Source organism: Cupressus sempervirens, chromosome 7, assembly GCF_028749045.1.
Source record: "Cupressus sempervirens isolate cs-2001-9-10 chromosome 7, ASM2874904v1, whole genome shotgun sequence".
In the NCBI taxonomy this organism is placed as follows: Eukaryota; Viridiplantae; Streptophyta; class Pinopsida; order Cupressales; family Cupressaceae; genus Cupressus; species Cupressus sempervirens.
In genome coordinates this window covers 84,224,089-84,244,538 of record NC_143124.1, presented here as the reverse complement: position 1 = coordinate 84,244,538, position 20,450 = coordinate 84,224,089, and the positions used below count along the sequence as shown (strand labels likewise).

The 20,450-nt window shown below is 34.4% G+C and overlaps 1 long non-coding RNA gene across 1 annotated transcript; it reads right to left on the bottom strand.

Moving 5' to 3' along the window:
• Nucleotides 1-1,866: 1,866 nt before the first annotated feature.
• LOC149545611 (uncharacterized) lies at nt 1,867-2,525 on the bottom strand. Its single transcript, XR_016354274.1, has 3 exons — nt 2,496-2,525; nt 2,097-2,156; nt 1,867-1,936 (listed from the first exon to the last, which is right to left on the bottom strand). It is a non-coding gene; the product is annotated as an uncharacterized LOC149545611 (long non-coding RNA).
• Nucleotides 2,526-20,450: the final 17,925 nt, after the last annotated feature.

Below are 20,450 nucleotides of genomic sequence, written 5' to 3'. Positions count from 1 at the left end.
AAGCATGTTTGATACAAACTCTTGCACCATCATGCTCACCCTTTCCATGTCCACTCTCAAAAAAACTCCAAATGTGTGGTATATTAAGGTATCGATGATATCTACATAATGCATAAAATGGTCTAGCTGATTTAAATTGTGCTGCACATCCATTTGATCATACAAAATGTTTTTCTATTTTAATGTTTTTGTTTTTCAAATATTCAAAAATTGTCTTAAAACAATGTTCCACAAAATGTGTGTCATGTTCTTTGTCATCACTAATATAAAAGTGATACTCTTTTTTAATGACTCATGCTTGATCTGTACTTTCCACACTATCCAGATCATTTTGTGCATGTCGATAAGACACTTGAACCATAATAGTAACCTCCTCTGTATAGTAGTATTTTTCTTGAAGTTATTTTTGAGATATGAAAGAGTTATTCTTTGCAAAGTCAACAACAGATAGAATTTTTTCGAGTGGGAAAGTTTCTCTTAGTGTTTGAAATTGTTCTGCTTTCCACTTAGCAAAAAATGTATGGCATATATATATGGTTGAATCAATTTATGAAAATTTGACATAAATTCTCTAGATAATATCTCATCCTCTACATATTCTAACCTTGTTGATTCTTTTCTAGCTTTTGTTTATGACTTTATGTACTTATATCTCTTACATTTTACCATCATTGTCATATTAGTATCTTCTTCTCTCAAAGGAAATTTAGTCAAGTTACCACATGTTTCACAAGTTCCTCTTATGCAATCTATTTCGCCTATTTCACAATCATTTGGTTTGTCACATAAGATTGATGTTATGAATTGACTCGGTCATTTAGGAAAAGTATTTTGAGAAGTTCCACCACTTTCTTCTATCATCTTTTGAAACCCTTCATAGTACAGATCAAATTCAACATGATATTGACAACAACATGTTTCAAAAGATTTATTTATCTTCATAAAATAGGGCTTCAATCTTTCAAACATTGTTTGTCGAATCTTTATGTTAAGATTTAAATTACAAAATGAGAGATACAATTCATGTTGAGTGACATCCAACCAATGTTTTTCGTGTTGAATATATTGCTTAGGCCCAATCCTCTGCTTGATGATATCTCTTCTATTTGGTGAAGGATGAGTATTATCAATCCAAAATTGAATAACTAAGTTCTTAACTATTTCCCCAATCATGTCAGATCGAGGAGCTCTACACATTAGTGCCCAATTTCCTTCTAATGTACTATCATTCAAATTGTTTCTCCTTTTCAAATAATGTAGTACTGTCTTTCGACTATACCCAAAATGAGATGATAATGAAGAGATCTATCTATTTTGGGATGTTTTCTTATTTAAAATAGATGTAAGTATCACTCTTCGTGCAATGGATTTATTTGCAGATCTAATTTTTTTCCCAATGGAATGTAAGCCTTCGTTAACACTTTCAAAAATATCTTTTTCTAGTTTAGAAGTCCTCTTTTTTATACTTGTATCTATACCCAATAGTCTCAATGACTCTTTTAATTCATCTTTAAGAAGTGAAATTGATAATAGTTGAGTTTTCTCCACTGTTGATAGATTCTCAAATTGTGCAATTATTTCTTTAGACTTTTTATTCAATTTCCTCTTTGTAGTATGTGTAGGTTGATTAGCATATTCTCTCAATTTTTTCACATCCATTTCAATTAAATGATCTATGTTTCTATGATTAATTTTTCTCTTCAATCTTTGAGCTAAATTAACATTCTCATTTGTTGTTTGATCTCGGGCTGCACAAGAAAAAATGAAACAAAGTCTTAAGATACAATCTCTTTAGGGAACATATATGTGTACATATATACATGTTTAACTTGAGTGAAATATTATGTACTTGATTAAATTATCTAACCTTCAGATGGTCCTTCTTCAATATCCATTGCTTCATCTTCAATTTCCTCATGTCCAACATTTTCATCATCTACTAGAGTTGCACGTGCACAATATAACAAATAAAATCAAGTAAGTTTATAAGGGGAAATATCGCTCAATAAATTTAAAAATTAAAGATATAAAGTTTGATAGAGACCTAGAACTCTAGAGAGATCTATATTATATACTTGCAAGAGATGCACATGTACCTATTTGAACTTGGGATGAACCTTCTCCAATGTCGGTAGGTTGTCCTGGTTGACTACGTCCTAAATAAACTCATTTATTTAAATTTAATCATAATCTAATAAACCTTAATGGACTATAAATTATTAACATAATTGAATAAACAAGGTAATTCCCATGCTAAATAAACTCATAATTTAAATTTATTCATAATGTAATATTTACCCTAAGGACTAATATGGACATAATTGAATAAACCCTAATGGCCTAAATATGAACATGATTTCAAATAAACTCTTAATATTAAGTTAATATAGCAATGCTAATTTGAGATAAATATCATATTGCTAATTGGATTTAAACCCTAATCCTAACTAAATAAGCTAATTAAATACATTGGAAAAAAGATTGTGCATGTGTACCTGATCTAAGATAGTATCTTGCTAGCATTTTTTTGATGATTTTCATCTTCTTATTCCTTAGTTCTTCTTCATGCATATTTACTTGCTCTTTTATCTTTATTGCCCATGTCGTAAATTCTTCCTCCAAAATTCAAAAATAGGTAGAAGTTTGTCAAATATTTCTTTCTTCCCAATTCAAAAGCTAATAACTTGATTTCACATAAACACAAATTGTAAAAAATGAAACTCATATTTATATACAATTTTTTTTTTTTAAAAAAACCTCCTTATTAGCCGACTAGGGAAAAACCCTAAGGAGCTGACTAGATTGTCAACATATTTTAGATCCAAATTGATGGATTTCTTATTGCTAAGTTAGATTGCATGGATATATGCGCGAGTTAGATTTGGTTTAAGTTGGTTGGGCCACTTTTAGACATTTAATATTTTATTAGCTTATATGATAGTTCATGTACCATCTTAAATTGGAAGAACTTCAGTTAAATGATGATTCAACACCCATTTAAGGCGAGATCATCATTCTCTTTGCACCTTTCCTTCTTTCTTCCCTTTTCTATCCTTTCTCCTAGGTGCAATTGAGGTAAAACCTAATAGATCCTCTTTAAAGCATCTAATGTTCATGGTGTTAAGCTTGAGGTAGGATCTATTCACCTAGGTCCTCCCTTCCCTTCATTTAACCACTCTGAATCTACTATCCACACTGAAATGACTATATCTCAAATTATGTGCCTGATTTATGGGATTCGAGACCTATTTTGGGATCCCAAAAGGATCTTGGAGGTTCATAGCTTTGGTTATTAGAGGGCAATACACCCCTAACTAGGCTCTATTTTGCGTCCTTTGTTTGGGTCTCATGTTCAGATGCCTTTGGCATATTAATTCCTAGGCAAGTCAACTTGCGAGAGTTAGTTAATCTTGAGCTCTATATAAAATCCTCCATTTGCTTCATTGCTCATCCAAGTATTCTATGATCAAGAACTTGCACTCAAGCTCTTAAGTTCTCAATAATTCTTCAATTATTCAAGGCATTCAAGAAATCTCTCCATTGAAGATCAATGATTCATGCATTCAAACTATTGAAGGAGTTTATATTCTATTGTACTTTCAACATTCAAGATCTATTGGTAGTTAGCTAGTGTCCCTGATAGGGTTTGTAACATGGCTTAAGTGCTTCCTGTGGTTCTATAAGACTATTGGTCATCTTAGGCATTAACAGGTCAATCTTTTTGTGCAATGATGACCCTATCCTTTCTAACAATTGGTATCAGAGCTTTGTCATAGGTACGAATCCTATAAGCCAAGATGAGAGATGCTAGGAGGGAGATTTTTGGTAGTGGACCAATGTCCCTCATAGGGTTCATGACATGGCTTAATCACCTTGTATGGTTCAATAAGACTATTGGTTGTACCAAGAATTAACAAATCGATCTTTTGGTGCAACAACAACCCTATCCTTTTGAAGAAGATCTCCCCCCATACATTCAAGATCATTTTGGAATCTTCTACATTCATCCTCTCAAGGAAAATTTCAAGCATATTCATTCATGAAGGTTTTGGTTTCACTTTGATTTCCTTGCTAGGGTTTTTTGAAGTTGACTGAAAAGCTATTGCATCTATATACTTGATTACATTTCAAATTCAAAGATCATATTCATAGATTTACATTGCTTCATGTTAGATCCATCACTACTACTTTCTAGAATTCTATATTTATTTTAATTCAAGGTTAATTCCTGAACTAGGGTTTTACTAAGGAAAACCCCCCAAACAACAAACAAACAAATATTTTATTTTGCAGGTTTCAAATTTCAAATTGTTAAATAGGTTGCAGATCTAGGTACCCTTTTCAAATTTCTATTGAATTATGAAATCAAAATCAATGTCTCTCTCATTCCATTAGGGCCAACCAAGTTTCCCTTGAAGCATCAATGATGACTAGGTTGCCTATGATCATCTAGTTTGTGCTTGACAGATCATGAAACAATTTTTGGTTTTTGTCCATCTCATAGTTTTCAAACTAGAGTGTGGGAATCAACTCTTTCAAAGGTTTTTTAATAGCTTGTTTATAGGTTTTTATTTCATAAGGTATATCCTCTTTCATTTCTATATACTTTATCATCTTATCATATCTTTATATCTCAACTCTATATTGGTTATCTTCTTGCTTATATCCTCTTAGGGTGGAGTTGAGGGGGAAATAATTATGAGTTAATCATTCCTTTTGTATTAGGGTTTGCATTAATACTCCCTTTTGTATTAATCAAACCTAATAAAAAGCATAGATCTTGATTTTCCCCCTTCTAAATGTGTTAGGGTAGTTGATTCCATTTTATCCTTGCACATTTTGGTGAACCCAACTTTGTATACACTTTTCTTATAGGAGTTAGTTTCTTTGCATTGGGTGTTTACCTCATTTTTAATGAACTCAATCCACTTACATCTCTTGTATAATTTTGGAGTTAGATTATGCATTTCATTATGTGTTCATCTTCATTGCACATTTTGGTGAACTCGACTTCCTATATACTTTTCTTATTGGAGTTAGATTCTTTGCATTGGGTGTTTAGCTCCTTTTTGCTGAACTCGAGTTATGGCATTTCCTTTTTTTTATTTTAGAGTTAGATTAATTTTTGGTGTATCTAGATGTAGTTAGTATTCTATTTTATACATTAGTGGTATTTAGATCTCCTTTTACATTTCATATATTTTCCTTTTTAAAAATGAAAAAGAAAATTACATCTAGTTTCTTTCATAATCATTGCATTTCCTTTCAATGGGATTGTTATCTTTATTTTAAAATTTCATTCATGATATTCCAAATGTTTCATTTCATGCATATGACAAAAATTTAGTTTTTCCTTTTATTGATTTACATTCCCCTTCAAAGGTTAATTATTTCAAAGATGATGTTGTTCAACCTTTAGCAATTCATGATGTTCCTAACCTTGATAGCTACTATTTGGGATGAGCCCTTGGATAGGAATATCGACTATTGTCTCCTTTGTGAAACTTCTTTGAGTTATGATTATTCCTCCTCTAATGTGTGCTTTCTTCTCTCTTTGGATGGTTCTACTAATTGGGAAGAACCTTAGATAGGATATGGATTACTCTCTTTCTCACGAGGCACCTTTGGATGACTTCATGGTTATTTCTCTTATTGATCAACCTCTTCAATTTTTCTCATTGATATTCCTTCTATAGGAAAGGCTTTGATGAGTTCTTTTTGGCCTCCTATGAATGCCTTAGATATAAAAGATCACACACTTTTTCCTTCTTATTGTTTCTTTCAAAATACATCTCAAATAAAATTAGATCTTGTTGAAGATGATGATCATCATGACACTGCTTTCAAAATCTAGTATTAGATCCTAAGGATCATATTCATATTTACCCTTTAAGTGGCTTCTCAACTCTTCAAAATTGGAAACCTTAGATTTCACACCAACATCCTACATTCTTGACTTTGTGAATCAAACACCTTTATTTGATGATTATATGCATATTGATTTCTTCTCTTTACATTTTCATCTAATTACATCTAAGAGATCTTCTTTTTCTAGGCTTTATTAGTGCATTGCTTATATTCTATTCAATATTAATTGTGAGGATGCATGATTTTTTTCATGATTATTTTACTTGATATACCTACATCCCTATTATGTTGCTCCTTGATTTGTGACGTTGTTAATCTATCTTGTGGGGGCCCATTATCCTACTTTTTGAGTAATATAATAGTCATTTCCCTTGTCTCTTCCCTTCCTCATTTTATATCATAGGATCCATTATCTCCCTTTTTTGACTTTCTTTCCTTTTATATGATGACATATTTTCTCGCAATCTTATGTTTTCTTGAAATTTCTTGTCTAGTATAAATTGAAACCACTTAGGAAGACATAATGCGTCCTCTTGTTTAGTGCATCCAATATCCCTTATGAATTTTTATTTTATTATTAAGAATATATCATTTAATGTTTATATTGGATTTTCTTTCTTTCTTCTTGCTAGGATCCATCATTCCTTGGTTGTTTCTTTCATGATAAATAAGTAGGAATAATGTGGCATCCTTTCATCTCTTAATTTCATTTTTCTATATATTTGTATTGTTTTATGGAACATTCTCATCTATGGATACATATTTCTTTTTTATATGCATGACCATGGTTTTTGTCTAAGAAATGTCTTTTTACGCCTTAGATTTTAGTGCTTCTCATTTAATGATAATCTATAGTCTACTTAATATGTGATATATTTCATAGCATCTCATGTTGTTTAGAATAGATTATGGTATGATGTTTATTTTCTTATCCCTTCTATGATGTAGCATTATATTCTTCTTGTTGGATATGGGGTGTTTTTATGTTTTGCACAACTATCAGTTTTTTCTTATGAATCATATATAATTCACCATAGATATTCCTTTTCTTCTCTCTCTCTCTCTCTCTCTCTCTCTCTCTCTCTCTCTCTCTCTCTCTCTCTCTCTCTCTCTCTCTCTCTCTCTCTCTCTCTCTCTCTCTCTCTCTCTCTCTCTCTCTCTCTCGGGGGAAAAGACAATTTTTATATTCCTTATCTCTTTCTGTAAGGATCTATTTTCCTTGGGCTTAAGTAGAACTTTTTTATTATGTGACATTCATCTTTCTTTATGAATAATTATGTCTATACTATGGATTCTCTCTTTTGCAAGAGGTGCATGTCCTAAGCCATCACCTCTTCTTATAAAGTACAACTATGTCCATTATACACTTTTCCTAGCTTGGAGATTGTTATCCTTCATCCAAGGATCCCTATTCAACCTACATAGGGGGTTGAATAGGTGTATTATTTTTCTTTTCCCCTTTTTCTTTTCTTGTAGATATTACCTTAATCAAGAACTCCTCTTATTTAGATGTCTTGTCATTAATATTTCTCCCTTTTGAAGATACTCTTTCAATAAGTGATACATTGTTTTTATGATTGTCTTGTTAGTCCCAACTAATAATCCTGATAATGTATGTGAAAGAGTCATATAAGTTGTTATGTTGTCATTGATGTCAATTCTTAGTGGTTAGACATTATGCTAATTTAGTAGAGTGTCATTGTTGGAAATATAAATGGAGTAATAGAGAGGGGAGGGGTGAATAAGTTACTACAAAAATAAATCCTAGATCCCTTAGATGTCAGTACAAAACATAAACTCTACTGAAACTACCATCACTCACACAGGCACTTGGTTAACACTATTAATATAATATAACTCCTCAAGAACTATCATGACAACTGTTACTCGATAATACTTAACATACAAATCTTAAGATATTACTATGATTATCCTTAATAACTTAGTTTCATACACATAAAAGAAATAACATGAACACAAGTGACACCAAAATATAATTTGGAAAAACCCACCAATTGCAACTAGTGACTATTCTTCACTATTCTGAAGTTAGCCCTATTAGGAGCCAACCCTGTTAAAGGTTACAAAACACATTGTTAGAGGTGACCTTGTTAGTGGATTTAATCACCCTGTTAGGAGTGACATTGTTAAAGGTCCTTAGACACTTCAATCTAGAAATGCCACCTTGTTAGAGGATTTACAAATAGTTGTTAGGCTAAGTTTGCTAAGAGATTTGATTCACTACTATAAAGGTTAGAGAGTAACAATGATATGACTTGATTGCCAATGTAACTATATTTCTGATTTAAGACTTGAATTCTATCTTGAATACTTGATCCTTCCTTATTAGATTAATCTTTTCTACCCAACAAGGATATTTTGCTTATCCTTCCAATTTTCTTCCTCTAAGCATCTTCTTATCTTCCACACATTCTCACACATCTTCAATCCTCAACTTGACCTTATACTTATATCATATATGTTGTCGAGTAGACTTGAATACAAATTATAATAATAATTATTCATCTCTACAGTCGGCTAGAACCATCAAACAAATCTATTAAACTTGTTATCCCAAAATAGGAAAATCTTTTGTTGGTTGACCCAGCTTGGTAGACACTAACTCTGAAATGACTTTCCTGTGTTAACTAAGTGAACTCAGTTGACACTGCAGCTTCATAAACTTCCTTTGGTAATTGAGTGAGATTGGTTAACACTAGTTCCATGCCATCTTTCCTTTGTTAATTGAGTAAGCTTGGTTAACACTAAACTTCTGTGAAATTTTCTTTGGTGCCTGAGTTAACTCTGTAGACACTGTCTACTAAACTTGGTAAACACTAGAATTTTCGACAGACACATGAAACTATCTTCATTTCTCGAATGAGCTCAACAAATACTGAGTGGTAAAGATAAAACATTTTTTGTAACATTAAAGATAATATACAATTGATGAATTGTTTTCAACAATCTCCCTCTTTTTCATCGATGACAACACAACATGTCATAATCTAATAAAATTTTAGAGAAAAGTAAAAGTAAAGATAATGTCCTTATTTTCATTTTGATTCTCATCCATGAGAACTCCCTCTATCAATGTGAACTCCCTCTGACATCAATCTCTCCCTTTGATTTTAGTTTCTCCCTTAGTCAGAAAACTCTCCAAGTTTATTCTTCATCAAACTCTTCCTCTTTGACATCTTCAACCATTTAGAAAAAATTCTTTGATATAAAAAACTCTCCTTTTACAAGTTTTATGTCATATCACAACAAAATCTCACTCTTTAGAGAATTTTTTTGATATGACATCAAACTTCCCTCTTTGACATCTTATGCTAAAGACAATATTTAGTTAATTTCAATGTACCTGATGTATAGATTCATATGTAATCTGCCCTTTCATTATTGCATCAATTTGACTGATCTTCAAGAATACTTAGTTGATGCATCACTAAATATTGTTTAGTGAGCTTTAGATAGGGGAATAACAGCTAGCTTACCTCTTAGATAAAAAAATGCATCCTTAGGCTTGGTAAATATGTCTGCAATTTGTTCCTTAGTATTCACATATTCCATTCTCATCTCTTTGTCTTGCACCAATTCTCTCAGAAAATGATATTTTATATGAATGTGCTTGGTCTTGGTATGCATCACATGATTCTTTAATAAATTATTTGCATTGGTTCTATCACAGAAGATAACCATTGGATCCTTGATTTCTACATTCATACCTACCAACAATTGTTTGAACCAAACAATATTGGAACAACTGACTGTTGCTGCAACATATTCTACCTCTGCTATAGAGTGAGATATGCAATTCTACTTCTTACTTTTCCAAGACACTAGTCTCTTACCAAGAAAGAATGCTCCACCACTGGTGCTCTTCATGTCATCAATACTTCTTGCTCAATCTGCACTTGTGAAGACTTTCAAATCTAAATTGTCTCCTTTCTTGTAAAATAATCCATATTCTTTGGTACCCTTTAGATACCTCATGATTCTCTTTATTTTCACCATATGATTTTCTTTAGGATTAGGTAAAAATATTGCCATTATATCAACTGCAGGAGCAATATCAGGCCTAGTATGTACTACATACTGAAATTTTCAAATCATAGATCTATATGTGGTCTAATCTACCTCCTTGGAATCATCATTTTTGAAAATCTTATGTCCAATAGACATAGGTGTTCCAACTGATCTTGAATCCTCCATTCTTAATTTCTTCAGTATCTCCTTGATTACTTAGATTAAGTAATATAGATACCATCTTTCTTCCATTGAATCTGCAAGCTAATAAAGAATTTGGTTTCTCCAAACATTGACATCTCAAATTCCTTACTCATTTCCTCTGAGAAACATTTGCACAAATCATCATTTCCAGTAAATAATGTATCATCCATAAAGATTTCTATCAACACAATCCTCTTATCTAGTCCTTCTTTGATGAATGGGCTATTGTTATCATTTTTCCTTTGAAAACTATTCTTCATTAAATAATTATCAAGTCTTTTAGACCAAGCTCTACGAGCTTCTTTGAGACCATATAATGCTTTGTGCAATTTACAAACCATATCCTTTTTGCTTGGATCTACAAAACCTTTAGGTTATTCTATGTAGACATCTTCTTCTAGAATTTCATTCAATAATGCATATTTCACATCCATCTCATACACTTTAAATCCTTTATGTGCAGCATAAGCAAGTAGAGTCCTAACACCTTCTAGTCTTGTAATGAAAGAAAATGTTTCACTATAATCAATACCTTCCTCTTGAGAATAACCTTTGCATACTAACCTTTCTTTGTTTCTTGAAACTTCTCCATCTTCATTCATCTTATTTTTGAACACCCACTTTGTGCCAATTACATTCTTATCCTTGGGTCTAGGAATAAGAGTCCAAGTCTTATTCCTTTTGTTGGTGTAAATACTTATTTAATATTTACACTTACTTAATTTTACTTAGATTAATGCATTATTTTAATATTTATTTATTAGTCACCTAGGAGTATGTGCACTCTTATCAGTTGTCATATTAACAACATACGAGTTCACACCTCTTTTATGCACATGGTGTCTACAACATCTCCACTTGAGATACACTTTGTCATTCTTATCCTATCATCTAGAATGATGGATAAGACATGTGCTTAGTTGTCATGACTATCTTATCTCCTGGTTCTTTCTAGAGACATTCTAGGTGTTTCTTGAGAGACCTTTATATACAAGCACTCCTAGTGTGTTTGAACAAACAATATAGAGCAATGTATGAGGGCATACTCTGATATATTGATCATACTCCTTTTTGGTCTATAGTTGTGCTTGTATTTGAGTTCTACGATTTGGGTGAATCTTTCCCTAAGGAAAATTCTTACATGGTATTAGAGCTATACCAAATTCTTACATGGTATTAGAGCTTGGAGAATTTCTCTTCACATAGTTGTTCAAGACCATTGCCGCTTTAGCACCTTGGCCCAAATTTGGAGTACCATAGAAATTGGGAGCATCTAGAGCCTAAACAGACCTCATCATTGTGTGAAGAACATTGATTCAGTGCAAATAGAATACCCTAGGCCAAAGTTGATCATGAAGCAAATTTTTTTTGCAAATCGGCACTTGAAGGCCCCAATTTGCAACTCGCGTATTGTCATTTTTTAGATCTGCAATTTCATTCAATTTAGATCTTACTATTTATTTTCCTTTAGATTTTGAAAAAAAATTATGTCAGTTGCCCTTGCAAAGATTTTTTTTTTTTTACAAAGCTGGGCTACCAGATCTTGGTGCTACATAGAGGAATATTCCACTTAGCGAGCATATTCCTTCATTAAATTATCGATAGGCATATTCCTTTATCGGTGACATAATCTAGCACTAGCCGAACATATTTCTTCTAGTGAGAACACAACTAGTAGCCTCACATTTTATTTATAACCCACGGCGTGTGTTTAAAAACACCTCCAATAGCCTCCATAGGGTGCATGTCAGATTGAATCCCACTGCCCTAGTCAACATTTTCAATTCTCGGCTACACATTTGTCTCCTCCGCAATCATCTTTTGTAATTGGCTATCACATAAGCTTTTTTTGTCCTCGATGCCATGAAACACTGAACTCCAGCTGTTGTAAACTTTCTGTCACCAAAGTTTTTTTATGGCCAACATGTTCAGCCTGCAACACGTGCCAAGATCACACCCTGCCAAGCATCCCTCCCAAACCCCTTATGTTTGCACCATGTGGCCTATTCATCTGCCACCTGGCACCCTTTTCTTAGGCCATGCATCATCTATAGACCTCTCTACCACATGTGTAGGTGACTCATCAATGACACGCTATCATCATACTTGCCATGTAGGATGCCACCTTAGACTATACTATATAGCCAACAGGGCTTTTCAGATTGCCACGTCAACCTGTCCACCTCATCTTTTTCTATACACATGTGTACTGACCATATTGCCACATCACTAGGAGGGCTAATTTTTTTCCACATAAGCATTTCATGGTGTTAAATTTGACAGTTGTCTGACCGTCATTCCCAATCAATTTATAACTACATCGATGGCCATTTAATTATCAAATTTAAGCTAGTAGTTTTTTGTCCAAACCCCTCTTGAGATTCAATTTTGATTTGGTAGCCCGACTTTGAGAGCTCATAACTTGGTCATCTAGACTTCAAATTAGGTGCATTTTTTTTGTTATTTTTTTTAGTGGTGCAACTCTTTTTTGGTTTTGGTGTAAGGATTTGTCAGAGTTTGTATTTTTTGGTGATTGTACCTATCCAATCCTACATTTTGCAACTTGAAACGCTCTATATGGGCTCATTTGGACACTATTTAAGGTTTTTTTAATTTTTAAAGTGCATTATTTTTCATCTAATTTCTAGATCTACATTCAAATAATAGAGTTGTGTGGATAGAAATATCACTTTCAACATTAGAACCTTTTCTACATTGTATTGCCTTTTAGCATTGCTATATATCTGAGCTACAATGCCTAGTTCTAAATTTAAGCCTCAAAAGGTAGTTGTAATAGGCAAAATCAAAAGTCCATCTTATATATTTGACAAGTGGCCTATAATGGAGTGCTTCGATACTTGATCATCTAAAAGACCATCAAGAATTGCTTCCTTAGATTTATTCATTGCCACCACATTTTAATTGGACACATCTTGTGCACCTTGATTGCTTTCTAAATAATAGTATGAGTAAGGAATCTTTTTCTCCTCTTAGAATGGAAATTTTTCTTCATGATATTTAGATGTCTATTTTGGAAGCATATAGAGATCCATGTGTTCCTCCATCTCCAAAGGAAATTCTACATCCAATCACTCTAGCTCTAGTTTCTTAGACTCTAGATGAAATCACACCTCCAAATGCTCCTATTGCTCCTACTGATCTTGTTTCAACAACAGATGCTTCAGACTCAATGTAGTAGGACCATTTATGTCTTCCTACTTTACGTTCATGCAATGACTTTCATCCAACCATTGTAACTCTATTCATAGAGTCTCACATTGAAGATGTGGGAGACATCCTTGATGATATTTGTCTTCTCTTTGAGGAAAATACTTCATCCATTGCCACAGTGATTAATCCAGCACAACAAGGTACACTTTGTCTTCTAGTTCCAGCCTCAAGTGATGACTTCTTGACTGATGTTTTAGGTTTATTTGTGGAGTCGCACACAAAAAATTTGGAGGACTTCTTTGATGATATTTCACTTCTCTTTGCTGAGGACAATCCTTCTACAGTTGTTGCAAGGGCCCACTCCGACCCTCATGTCTATTCTCTACTTGATTAGTTTTTACAAGCTAATGTGATTGTGGATCCTTATGTATAGCAGTTGTAGGAGGTCTCTCTCTCATTTGAGGAGACTGTTTATTCTTTGAGATAGGCTCTATATGCATCCTTACTCGATTTGCACTTCTTCTCAGCAATTTTAGAAGGAGCCATCATTAGTATCGACATAGAAACACTTGAACAGTTTTAGAGACACCATTCATCATCAAGATTTTTTACACACACAATAGAAGCATCTCGCTTGTACCCCTGCCATTGTTTCTTCCAAAAGGGACTAACATCATTCAATAGTCATGCATCAACTTCTACATTGGAGCATTTCTCACTAATCAACAGACTACTTTTAGGGGGGGACTACCTAGTCTCCTTCTCATTTTTGGGGGGGACTTTTTCCTCTTAGGGGGTTATTTCCTTCTCCCATTTCTCTTTCGTATATACTTGATGTATATCATAATGGGGTGTCTTGATTACTCCATCCATCCATGCATCCCTTTTATCTCTCTTTTTGGGGGAGGTTTTTTCCCATGAGGTTTTCCCTCTTTGTCTGCTTTATGAGAGATTGCATTCATTATGTACATGGGTACCTAACATGGCCTTGTAGTCGAAACCCATCATGCATTTTGTTCTAGTTTTCATAAGATTAAGGGCATTCCCCTAAGTTGCACTTAAGGGGGGTGTTGGTGTAAATATGTATTTAATATTTACACTTACTTAAGTTTACTTAGGTTAATGCATTATTTTAATATTTATTTATTAGTCACCTAGGAGTATGTGCACTCTTATGAGTTGTCATATTGACAACATAGGAGTTCACACCTCTTTTATACACATGGTTTCTACAACATCTCCACTTGAGATAAACCTTGTCATTCTTATCCTATCATCTAGAATGATGGATAAGATGCATGCTTAGTTTTCATGCTTATCTTATCTCTTGGTTCTTTCTAGAGACATTCTAGGTGCTTCCTGAGAGGCCTTTATATATAGGCACTCCTAGTGTGTTTGGATAGATAATGAAAAGCAATGTATGAGGAAATACTTTGATATATTGATCGTACTCCTTTTTGGTCTACAGTTGTGCTTGTGTTTGAGTTCTACAATCTTGGGTGAATCTTGCCCTAAGGAAAATTCTTAGATGGTATCAGAGCTATACCAAATTCTTAAACCTTTCTATATATTCTATCTCTTCATTTATTTCTTTAATTCAACTTTCATTATACAAAGCATCTTTAACAATTGTAGGTTCAGATTTAGTAGGCAAACATGTACACCTTTCAATTTGTTCCTTGTCATTATACCATATAACTTTTCTCCAATAATTTTCTTAAATGCATGTTTCCTTCTAACATATCTTGCAAGTACATGTACTTTGGATTTAAAGATCATTTCACTTGCCTTACCATGATCTTATGCATCATGCTTAGGTCCCACTATCTGTGACTCAAGTCCTTTAGACTCTGACTCAAGTTGTATAGGCTACAACTTGGTTGGTTCTAACTATGACTCAAGTTGCATTGGCTACAACTTGGGTGCTTTTGGAGATTTGGAGGACTCGGGAGGTGAAGCCTACTAACCTCCAATTACATTAGGAAATGTATTAAGTTCAAAGTAAATAAATTTTTTGTAGTCTTCAGGTTTTTTGTTTCTCTCTTCTTCACTCTTTTCTGCAAACTCATCAATTCTCACGTGTGCACTTTCAATGATCTTGTGAGTAGATAGATTCAAAATTTGTATACTTTACTTTTGCTAGAGTATCCTAGGAATATGCCTTCATCAAATTTACCTTTCCTAGTCTCCTTCAAAATATAACATTTACTACCAAATACTTTGAAGCAACTTATATTAGCTTTATAGCCATACCATAGTTCATAAGGATTCTGATTTGTGTCTTTCTTTAGTTGTACTCTATTCAAGGTATGAACTATTGTACTTTTTGCTTCCTTCCAATATTTGATTGCAACATTCTTCTCTATCATCAAGGTTCTTGCACAATCCATGATAGATTTGTTCCTTCTTTCTGCTATATCATTTTCCTCTGGTGTACTAGGGGTTGATACTTGTCTTTTAATTTCATTTTCAATGTAGAATTCATTGAATTCATTAGAAATGAATTCACTTGCTCTATCTGACCTTAAACACTTTAATTTTTTTCCCATTTCTTTCTCAACTCTAGCCAGATACCATTTGAACTTTTGAAAAGCTACAAACTTATCTTTTACATACATTGTGGTCATCATCCTAGAATAATCATCAAAAAATAAAATTAAGTACTTATCTCTAGGTGAATGCACAAAGTTGTGTTTTTTTGTAGTGATTGATCAGGAAAGTAATATACATACTTCATAAAATTTTAGGCTACTATTCACCAATGACTAATATTCTCCAATTGGCTATTATTTATTCGCCAATTTATGGCCAACATGTTGTAACTAATTCTAATCCTAAAGTGGCAAAAATACTTGTATAAAAGGGCTTAGGCTTAGGGATTATTTCATAAGGTGTGATGTGAAAATTGGTTCTTGCGGCAGTATTGAGCTCTAAGGGATTACAAATTGTAATTAGGTTGCAATCACTAGATCATAATAATATTGGACTTGTTATTTGGTGGACGTAGCCCAGGGATTGGGTGAACCTTTTTGATATTGTTTATACTTGCATGCAATTGTTATTTCTATCCATGGTTAAATCTTAAGAAGTTGGGTCACAATTCCATGGAAGTCAAATCCGTAGAATGAGACCTCTTAGAAATGGGTCGACTCAAGTACCCTACCCTAAATTTAAAAAAATGGGTACTCAATTTTTTTAAATTGGGTGCCCATTTTTATTTTCAACAAATGGGTACCCATTTTTGAAAAAATAAAAAAATTGAATTTTTTAGAAACAGGTACCCATCCCATTTAAAAAAAATCAAGTACCCATTTTTTCAAAGAAAAAAAATCTTCTCCATCTCCCCATCGCTTTCATTGCCCTGAAGGAAGTAAGTGACAAGCCATCACTTTGGGTGACTCTTCGTTTGAATCCTTCGCTTTCTTATATAATAGTTTTTCCTTGCTTTAGGACAAGGAGAATATGCAAGCTAGTTTATTGTGAATTTTCTCTCATGGAATGTGCAGGGACTAATAGACCTCCTTAGAAAGTATTCTATTCATGATACCAAGCATAGGCTTGGCAATATTGATGTTTTGTGTTTGGAAGAAGTCAAAGACTTTGGGTTCCTTCTCAACTTAGTTTGCCATGTGATATGGTCGGATGGTGTTAGTTTTTCTTCTCAACATGATGCTGGTCTAGGTGGTGTAGTCACTCTCCTTTTCCCTTGGCTTTTCTCTTTTGTTTTTTCGCATGGTTCTGACCCCATGTAGAGAATAGTTTGGATTTTTTTGTCTTTTCAAAATTATTCTTTTGGCATTATCAATATCTATGCCCCTAATGATGCGATTGAGTGCCCACACTTGTGGAGGTGGCTAGCTGATTCTTTGCCACCTACTACTTGGTTATTCTATGGGGATTTTAATATGGTTGAGCTAGCTATTGATAAATTGGGCCTTTTGCCTTTTCGATGGTCAATTGGTGAGTCAGAAGCCTAGTTCTACATGTAGAACAAGTTGGGTCTTTTTTATCCAAATATTCATCATTGCCAAATCGATGGCATCTGGTACACATGGTCCAACTTTTGAGAGGGACCTAATAGGGTCCTTAAAAGGTTGGACTGTGCTATGATTTATACTCATTCTTTTTTTTCTTTTCCTCACACAAGTCTGCTACCTGTCACTTTGCTCCCTGACATGACTTTTTTAGATCATTTTCCCATCCACTTCTCCATTACTTGGCATTCTGCCCCTCCTTGTAATTGTAAAACTTAGTTTTACCTTAATACTTCTATGTTGTCCCATCCACCCAATATCACTCATATTTTATAAACTTGGGGCCTTGAACCGAGGCCTCACTCATCCTCTAGGTGGATTTAGTGGTGGAATGATACCATCACTCGCGTTGCGAGGTTTCTTCACATTTATAGGAGGAAATTGTCCATGTACCACAAGAGATCCTATGAGGCCACTAGCAAAGATCTCCATACAGCCACTAAAGCTCTTGTCATGAATCCATTTGATACAAATCTCTAGGTTTGGCTTGCCAACCTTTGCCATTAGAAACAAGTTGTAGACAATTATATTGCTCAAGAGCTCAACTCAAAACTCGCCTTCACTTGTTGGAGGTTGGTGATCAAGCTTCCAAGGAATTTTTTAATGCATTGAGGGCATGCCACTCTATGGTGGGGATCAAACACATTCAGGAGGGTTAGCATACACTGTGAGCTTCCTAATATTCTTCAAGCCTTTGTTCACCACTATTAATTTTTTTCACAATGCAGGGTCCCTCGGTGGCAAGGGACCAAGCCTTGTAGGCTTGTTTGGTTGCCACGCCTAAAAGGCTTGCTCCAAAACAATATGCATTATATGAGTAGAAGCTCACTCTAGAGGACCTCAAGGAAGTTGTCCTCTCCATGGCAGATGATGAGGCCCTTGGTTGTGATGGCTTCCCTTGTAAATTTTACAAAGCATTTTGGGATGAGATTGGTCTAGACTTGCATAAGGTTTATATTGAGGCATATAACTCCCATTCTCTAGGTAATCTTATTAACAAAGGGAATATTAAGTTCATACCTAAGGCAAGCGACCCTAAAGACATCTATAATTAGAGGCCTATCACATTGTTGAATGTCTCCTATAAGATCATTGCCAAGGCTCTCTCACTAAAAATCTGTCATCTTCTTTCTCAGATCATTCACCATAAACAAACAAGTTTTATCAAGTCCCATTATATCTTGAAAAATATAATTGTTGTGTGGGAAGGGATGGAATGGGCTTGTCATTCCAAGAACAATGCCATCTTTCTCAAAATTGATTTTTTCGAAGCTTATGATAGGATTGAGTGGCCTTTCATTTTGTCCATGCTTCAGGCTCTTGGGTTTGGCCCTACCTTTTTGTAGTTAGTCCAAATTCTCTTTCGAGATGCCTCTACTTGCATCTCCTTTAATGACCTTTAGTCTCAAGCATTTGGGCTTTATCGATCAATTCATCAAGTTTTCCTATTGGCACCCTATTTATATATATTGGCAATAGAAGGTTTTGGGTATTTTCTCACAAATGCCATCTCCCAAAGAAGATTCTGAGATATTTCGCTCTCAAATTCCCTTGATCAGCTTGTGAATGGTCATTTTGCAGACAACTCTTTCCTTACTCTCATTGAGGATGAAGAGAATATTGCCTCCACTTTGCAATGTCTTGAAATATTCTATTTTGCTTCAGGGTTTTCCATTTAGTAGCAGAAAACCCTTTGTTACAGGCAACCTTACATTCATTGTCCTACTTGGCTTGAGTAATATCAATTGAAATGGGTTCAACATGGAGAAGTTTTTCATTTTCTAGGTATCCCCTTTGGGTTCCAAGCCTTAGTTGTTGAGCTTTGGAATGTGGTTGTTTCCTAAATAGAGAAGCTGGAGTATTGGATCACCAATCTTCTTTCCCTAGCAGGAAGATTCCAGAGTTGTTACAAAGTATTGGCTCCCACCCATGTTTATTATTCTTCCTATTGGGCTCCTTCAAAGGCCTTGTACCTCAAACTTGAGCACCTTTTATGTGACTTTCTCTGGCATCAAACACTTCTCACTAGGGCTTTCATAGAGTTGCCTTGGATTTCTATTTTCTTCCCAAGGAGTCTGGTGGCCTAGGCTTGTTGTCCACCCTAAATAAACGTAATACTTTATGTACTAAATGGGTGATTCGAGCTCTTTTTGACAATGAAGCCTAGAAGATTTTGTTAAGACATTGCATTTCCTCAGGTTTTTCATTCCATTGGCTAGCTGAAAGGGGATTGGGTTTTAAACCCTTTTGGTTACCCCTAAACCTATCCAAAATTAGGGTACTTTTGTTGCGAAGAGTATTTGGAAAGCTTGGGAAGTAGTTAAGCCCTAGCTTTGCTAGGTTGGCAATGGATTCAAAGATGGGCTCTCCTTGACCCAACATAATCTCTGGTGGTCACCTTTATTTTCTATTCAAGGTGTTCCCCTGGATAAGGTGCACAGGGCTAGTGCTCTGCACTTTTTTTTTAATGTCGCATCAGGGCCCCTAAAGATCTTTTCTCTAGAGTTACTATGAGCTTGCAGTCATCGAAAGACATATGAGTGCGATTCTGGCTCACTCGTCTAGATTGACAGACCTTTGATCTTCTAGTTTTTGCGGTGCCTTCACATTTTTTACACAAAGTAGGCATTCAATCTTCTTGTCCTTGGTGGAAAGATTGGAAGTGGTATCCAAACACTTTGATAACCAAATATAAACCTAGGCTAGGTTACTGATGGCTAGTTCCTCACATGCCCATGGTTGATGTGATGAACCAACATTGCCATTTTTAATTCTTGCATTGCATTTGGAGTCATAGGTTCTCTATTGTGTGGCACACCATTACTGAACCCAAAATTGTGCATCTTACCTATTGTATTCTTTTTCGAGGCTTGCCTTTGGGCTCTTGGCTGCGACATTTAGGAGTTCCTGACCCCCATTGCTCTTTCTGTGGTCAACCAGAGTCCTTTTTGCACATTTTTTAGTTTTATAGATGGGCTCAATGTTACTGGTGATGGATCCATGATCTCTTTTGCCCCTTCCACCCATAACCTTTTTCTTGGCATATGGTTCTTCTAGGTGATAATATTTTGATACCTTTCAAATATGCGTAGATATGGTATGCTTTCAGATTGGAGATCTTATTTACCATTTGGAAATATCACA